Below are 7,844 nucleotides of genomic sequence, written 5' to 3' on the forward strand. Positions count from 1 at the left end.
TGGGGTGGGGTCTGGGGCAGAGCTTGTGGGTCCTCCCAAACAAAAAAGCATTCCACTGCCTATGGATAAGGAGACCAGAACTGAACGCAATACTCAAGGTGAAGTCACACCATTGAATGATACAGAAGCATTATGACGTTCTTAGTCTTGTTAACCATCCCTTTTTAAATAATTTGTAGCTTCTTGTTTGCTTTTTTGGCCGCCACCACACGTTGAGTGCTAAATGCTGTAAAAGTATTTTCTATAAATAAAGAAGAAGAAAAAAAAAAAGAAAGAAAATCACAGTCCTCTTTAGCTTATTGTATTCAGCAGAGATTCTATATCTGTTTTGTTTTACCCAAGTAGACTATCTTCTGGATCTGGATCACTTGTCTTGTCTGATCTTCTTCACTCTCTTTAAATCTCTGATCTCTTTAGTCTTCCCTGAAAGCAGTGGCGTAGTTAGGGTAGGGGGTGGCCGGGGCAGAGGCACACTTCTGCCTCCCTACCACCACATTTGCATACCCCTTCCCCACTACCAAAACCAGGAACCCTGACATCCTCCCCAACACCAAGTGCCCCTGCCTTCCGATCACCCCTCCCCCTCCACCCAAATCCTGGTGGTCTAGTGGGCTGGGGGATTCATATCATACCCCCCCAGCTTGAGAATGCTCCAACTCCGACACCATCCCCCCCTTTACCTTTCATTGAAAATCAGGCAGGAGGAATGCCCACTCCCTCCTGCCTTGAAAGGCCACCTCTTCATAACGGTGGCCCTTCCTCTTCCCAGTGCATCCTGGATGCAATGCTAGAGGCCTACAGTCCTTATTGGCTCAGGCGCCTAAGGTCCCTCAGGCACCTGAGACAATTGGGACCTTAGGCTCCTTCTAGTGCATCACCAGCATGTCTAAGGCCCTTATTGGATCAGACCCCAAGATGCATTGGGAGGGGAAGGCCCATCATTCGCAGCACACAGCCCTGTAGGAGGAGGGAGTGGGCTTCCCTCCTGAAGATCTGTGATCAGCAGGTATGGGGGGGGGGTCCAGGGATGTGGGTCCAACAATTTTAGGGGATGTTGGGGAGGGTTTGAAGATGTCAAGGGGGGGTCAGCAATGTTGGGGATGTAGAGGTGGGTGTAGGGCTCCACAGTTCAGCTGATCCTAGCAGGGGGAATCCCCATCAGCTGATCTGGCATGAATCCCTGAAATTGGCTCAGCTGATGGGGATTCCTCTGCTGCCATCAGACAAGGTAGTTGGGTACATCTACAAAACTTGCTTTTGTGCATTTTTCATGTGGATGTTTTTATATCACATTGGTAAAAAGAGCTTGCAGGTCTGTCCAGTGAGTACATTCCTCAATCAGAATTGCTAAGCCTTATGCCTTTACACAAAACAACAACTTTGATTCAGTTCAGTTACTTTCATCCCATTAATGGTCACATATAACCTACTTTTATAATTATGTGTTGTTTTCTTTCATCTGTTTCCAGTTCTTGCTGCTAGAAGACAGAAATTGTTAAAGTTAGAGCAGTGCATTAAAATTAAAATCCTTCTGTTAATAGACGTGGTCATTCCATGACTGGGAATATAAATGAATGCTAGCCAAGAGAAACCGCAATACTTCTCTCTCACAGAACAAACACAGCTCCACTTTTGAACACAGTTTGCCAAGCATTTCTAAAAGTCTCTCAAAGTCTTTTATAATTTGTAACCTCTAAGACCTTTTTCTGTAAAGTGCAGTGGTGGATCAGAGAAGAGACCTGATTATTCTAAAAGTGGGGCTTATTCTTTAGAAAGTAAATGTTTTTGTATGAGAAAAATGACTGAAATTGCTAGGGGAGCGGCATTCCATGAGTTAGTGGGTGGGCAGGGGGACATGAATGTTTCCTTTTAGTATCAGTTGGAATTCTCTATCTTATCGCATTCTGTGTTCTTTATTAAATGGCTGCTTAATTTCTCTAATTAAAAAAAAAAATTGACACTCTTCCCCTCTTTTACGAACGCATAGCATGGGTTTTAGCTCCGGCAGCTGCAGTAACTGCTCCAACACTCAAAGGAATTCTATGAGCGTTGGAGCATGTACCGCCACTGCTGGCACTAAAACCCGCGCTATTACATTACATTAGAGATTTCTATTCCGCCATTGCCTTGCGGTTCAAGGCAGATTACAAAAGAATGACAAAAAACGTATTACAAAAATAAGATATCTGGCCATTTCAAAAAGAGATAAAGAGTAGATCAAGTTGCTTCGGGGAATCAGGAAGGTATTGGGATGTGGGAAGGAGCTAGCGGTATTAAGTCGTTTGCAGGGATTTCTTGAAAAGTAGAATCTTTATTTCTTTTTTGAACATTTTGTAGTCTGGGGTCGTAATTAGAAGATTGGAGATTTGGTTGTCTAGTTTTGCTGCTTGTGTGGCTAGGAGGCCCTCATATAGTTTTTTCCATTTGACTTCTTTGATTGGACGGTGCGTGAATGGAGTGTGGGTTTTCCTATGTCTATGCGTTCGTAAAAGAAGGGGGTCTGTGACCCTCAGATGTAGCTATTCTAGAACAGTATTTTTCAACCCAGCTGAAGATGCACCTAACCAGCATGGTTTTTGGGGAAGCCACAAAGAATATGCCTTAGATAGATTTGTGTAGTTTGGAGACCAAGTGGGATTTCGTGAAAAACAGGTTGGTTTGGTGTGCTTCTAAGAGTTGGACAGTGCTGCTCCAGATTAGATTAGATTAGATTGCAAGCTTTACTGAGCAGGGGCTATTTCTTGAATGTTTAATGCACAGCGTCACATATGTCTAGTAGCGCTTTAGAAATGATTAGTACTAGTAGTAGCAGAAGATGGGTGAGACACAATGGTAATGCTGTGTTAGAAAGAGTACATTTCATTTTGTTTTCACTGTTACACTGTGGATCATTTTCTATGATTTAAATGCCTCAGTGAATATAATAAAATATTATTACAAAAATAAAATAAACTTGACACAACTTACGGTCACTGTAACTATCATTCTCCCTAAGTCTGGGTAGAGTTATGGAATATAACATATCAAAATACAATACAAAATCATTAAAAATATTATAAATTCACTATTCCCCAGCAAAAACTATGTGAGATACCTTTAGTGCTACTCTTAATACCAAAAACCCCATCTTTCCAGTTGATCTCTCTGGAGCTTCACCCAGGGGCTCCTAGGTGGCAACCTGCCACCACCTTAACTTTTGTCCTTAATGATCTCAGTAGTAATTTATTTACTTTATAAATGAAGCACTTCTATTTATAAAACTGTCAATCTGCAAGCTTTCAGCAATACTAAAGGCTACACTTCAGCCCATGCTGCCCCGATTCTCCTGCTACCCCGATTGCTCTCTGCCGCCCTTCCCCATGAATAGTGGCATTAAAGCATTTTACTGAAGGAAGGGCAGAAATTAAAACAAGAAAGTGAGAAAACAATCCTCAGCTCTGCATCACATGAATTGATTTATTTGGAGAATGAGCAGTTCGCTAACAGTGTAAAAGCATCTTTTGATTCCTACTCAGCATGGAGAGGAGACCAGATAAGAGTTTTTATGTGCAGGACAGTAGAAAGGACGTGACATAGTAACATAGTAACATAGTAGATGACGGCAGATAAAGACCCGAATGGTCCATCCAGTCTGCCCAACCAGATTCAATTTAAATTTATTTATTATTTTTTATTATTTTTTAATTTTTTTCTTCTTAGCTATTTCTGGGCAAGAATCCAAAGCTTTACCCGGTACTGTGCTTGGGTTCCAACTGCCGAAATCTCTGTTAAGACTTACTCCAGCCCATCTACAACCTCCCAGCCATTGAAGCCCTCCCCTGCCCATCCTCCACCAAACGGCCATACACAGACACAGACCTGCAAGTCTGCCCAGTACTGGCCTAGTTCAATATTTAATATTATTTTCTGATTCTTAATCTTCTGTGTTCATCCCACGCTTCTTTGAACTCAGTCACAGTTTTATTCTCCACCACCTGGAATGCGCTCCCGAGAGAGGTGGTGGAGAGTAAAACTGAGTTCAAAGAAGCGTGGGATGAACACAGAAGATTTAGAATCAGAAAATAATATTAAATATTGAACTAGGCCAGTACTGGGCAGACTTGCAGGTCTGTGTCTGTGTATGGCCGTTTGGTGGAGGATGGGCAGGGGAGGGCTTCAATGGCTGGGAGGTTGTAGATGGGCTGGAGTAAGTCTTAACAGAGATTTCGGCAGTTGGAACCCAAGCACAGTACTGGGTAAAGCTTTGGATTCTTGCCCAGAAATAGCTAAGAAGAAAATTTTTTTTTTTTTTTTTTAATTTAAATTTAAATTGAATCAGATTGGGCAGACTGGATGGACCATTCAGGTCTTTATCTACAGTCATCTACTATGTTACTATGTTACTATGTGAGCCGACTTGTCCTCAGCAGTCGCTTGTTTTGGGATCGGCCAGCCCAGTCAGTGTCCCTCATTTTTTTTTTTTTTGTGAATCACTGCCTGCCTGCCGTTCCCCCTCATTTGCATGTGTGGATCGGGATCGGATTGGAGGATGATCAGCACAGAGGTTAGTGAATAGGGTCAGAGGAAAATCATGTCGCAAAGTGGTTGGGACACGATCGGTGTCAGTGAATCTTGCCCTTAAATTTTGCGGATAGCCAGCTAAGTTGAATGACATAGCCAGGTATACACTATGTGCTAATATTCAGCATCAAGGCATTCCTGGCTGGTTACATAGTGTTAAATATCAGGAGGTCATAAGGAGCAGTAGTGGAAATCAAAGCCAGTTCCTCTGGTTCTCAGGCCATTTACACTAATCATTAGGCTAGTCTTTTTTTTTTTTTTTAATTCTTTATTCATTTTACATCTTACAACAAGTGTATCATAAAATTACATTTAAACTTATACAATATCACTTGATTCTCTATCAATTTAACTTAAATCATAATATTTAAACCCTCCCTCCCAACCCTACTAATTCATATGTAGTACATATATCATATAATATATTATATTATATATTCTGTCCTATTAATCTAATCATTTAATATCAAATCAGAAATCCCACCCACCCCCATACTTTGCAATTATACCTAGGATAGTCTTCCATTCCATTAGGTTAAGAGAACAATTTTTTACAAGGAGAGTGGTGGTGGGCTGAATTTCAAAGGTCTCAATGTACGAGTAAGTAAGAGAGAATCCTAACTAAAAGGTGTGAGGCTACGACTTGTACTCCTTGTAAATTTAAGTCACAGGAAGTGCTGGCTGTGCCACTTAACTTTCGGCAGCTTTTGTAGAGATGGGATAGGTGAAAGGAAGTTCTTGGTTTAAAGGTTCTGAGGATTTTCTTGTAGAGTGCACAGTAAGTTTGATCCCTTTTGACTTTTCTAAAGTATATAATATTGTGATGTGTGTGTGTATATATATACTGTATAGATATATTTTTTTTGTTTAAAGCAAAGTACAGTTTTCAGACTTGCACAGTAAAAAAAAAAAAAAAAGTAGTCAAACCAAATGCCATACTTTTTACAAGGTCTGTACTAGAAGACATTTTCTTCTCAATGGTATTAAGTACATTTCTATGCCTTTTGTCCTTTAGAAATCAAGAGGCAGTCTCTGAAAGGTAAAGAGTAAATTGAAAGTAAACAAGAATCTAGAAGACAAATGGAGAAGTCATGAAATGAAGAATCTTTAAAACCACCTTAGCTTTGTGCCATCAGGTTAACCCTTCAAGTAAATAGAAACTTTGCAATCCATGTTTGTACAGGTTAGGCCATCCTGGGAGTTTTTATGTACCGTGGAATGTTCCTCAGTGGCAAACAGTCCGGCCAAATACACTTTGAAGTTGCTCAAAATGATCCCTCAGTTGTGGTCTTAGTATTAATTTATCTACAGGGACTGCCTCCCTTGATCTGAATATTGGGCCACTAGTTACTTTGGAAAGTTATCAGCCTTGTTAATTGGTCCCTTTTGCAGGCTGTCCCAGATCATATGTTGACGCCTTGCCTATGATTGTCATTCCAATCAGAAATGTTTTTAAAGAAATTATCTGTAAATCACAATATCAAATACAAATTATTCAAATTCCAAATCATTGTTTACAAAAGTCTACATCATTGTGACATCATTAACAGTAAACTGGTACTGCCCTCTTTAAAAAAAAAATAATAATAATGGTAGTTCTACAGTGTAAACATTATTGAATGTGCGAAGATCACTGGGTGATCATGCTAAATATTCTGCAGCTTCATTGTGTTTAAATACCTACTTAATGTTCTATCCTTACGAACCATAAATACGAGATATACTACACTCTTCTCTGTCACCGCCCCCCAAACGTGGAACTTATTACCTGCTTAGATAAGAGAAGAAATGAACTTTGAGAAATTTAAATCAAAACTAAAAAGTTTCCTATAAAGAGACGCCTTTAACTGATTAGTGAGTCCCTTAAACTAAGCTGATTTTCCTAATCGAAGTAGGCAAGCACTGATCTAATCACTAATAATAAAACCCTAAGCGCGCATGCGCACTCCTACCTGCATGGTCCGTGCTCTGTAGCTCCGGGGCTTCGCATGCGCAGTAGAAGGAGTCAGCAGTGGTTTCTTCTGCTAATGCGGAGGCACCATAAACAGGGACGCACGGAGGCGACCCACCCTCACTCCGTCTAACACAGCGCGGCCCGCGGTCTGGCTGGCTCCCTTACAGTCCCTTGCTGAAGTTATTTTTAAGTTCCAAGCTGCCGTTCTTCTCACATCAGAGAGAAGGCTTCCGACACAAGCGTGGATTGTGAGAGGAGCACCGTGGCAGCTTTAAGCTCAAAAATAACTTCGGCAAGGGACTATAAGGGAGCCGGCCAGAAACAAACAGAAATGCTGCTGCACAGGGAAGTGGAGGGGGAGGGAATGCTGCTGCACAGGGAAGTGGGGTGGGGGGAGGGAAATGCTGCTGCTGCTGCACAGGGAAATGGAGGGGGAGGGAATGCTGCTGCTGCTGCTGCACAGGGAAGTGGGGGGGAGGGAAATGCTGCAGCACAAGGAAGGGTGGGAGGGAAATGCTGCTGCTGCACAGAGAAGTGGGGGGGGAGGGAAAGGGGGCCAGGGAGTGAACTTGCTTTACTTTGGGGGGAGGGAGCAATCTTGGTTTGCTTTGGGGGGGGAGAAAGAAGGGGGCCATGGAAAAAGACAAAGAAAGGCAGGCAGGCAGGGGGCCACGGAGAGAAACAGAAAGATAGGCAGGCAACGCATATGAATGAAAGACAGTGGGCAGGGAGACAGACAGACAGGCAGGAGGCCAAGGAGAGAGACAGACAGGCAGTGGGAGGGAGAGAAACAGAAAGAAAGGAAGAAATAGACAGGGGCAGGGAGAGAGACAGAAAGAAAGAAAGACAGACAGATATATATTCTAGCACCTGTTAACGTAATGGGCTTAAACACTAGTATATTATAACCTCCTATTGTTCTATCCTTATTTGTTCTCTGTACTAAATCAAATTGTAGTTCTTCCCTGATTTCCCTTTGAAGTGTATGTTTGTCTATCCCTACATTGTATGTTCCCCTCATCTGAAAATTATTTATTGTACATCGCTTTGTAATCAACTATGAAATAAATTTGAAACTTAAAGATAATCTCATTCTACTTGGCACATAAACACAGATAGTAAATAAAGCTGTAAAATTTCACATTGAAATTCCAAGCGGTTGATGAGAAAACAGCAAAAATCTCTAGTGGGTTACTTTTTTTTTTGCCTCACCCTGTTTACAATATATTAAGATAGAAGAGAGCTCATTATTTTGCTATTCATGAAGACATTCATTTAAAATTAGCAATTCTTTCAAACTACATTGAGGACTATCTATGATTTTTATACA

Source organism: Geotrypetes seraphini, chromosome 2 (genome assembly GCF_902459505.1).
Source record: "Geotrypetes seraphini chromosome 2, aGeoSer1.1, whole genome shotgun sequence".
In the NCBI taxonomy this organism is placed as follows: Eukaryota; Metazoa; Chordata; class Amphibia; order Gymnophiona; family Dermophiidae; genus Geotrypetes; species Geotrypetes seraphini.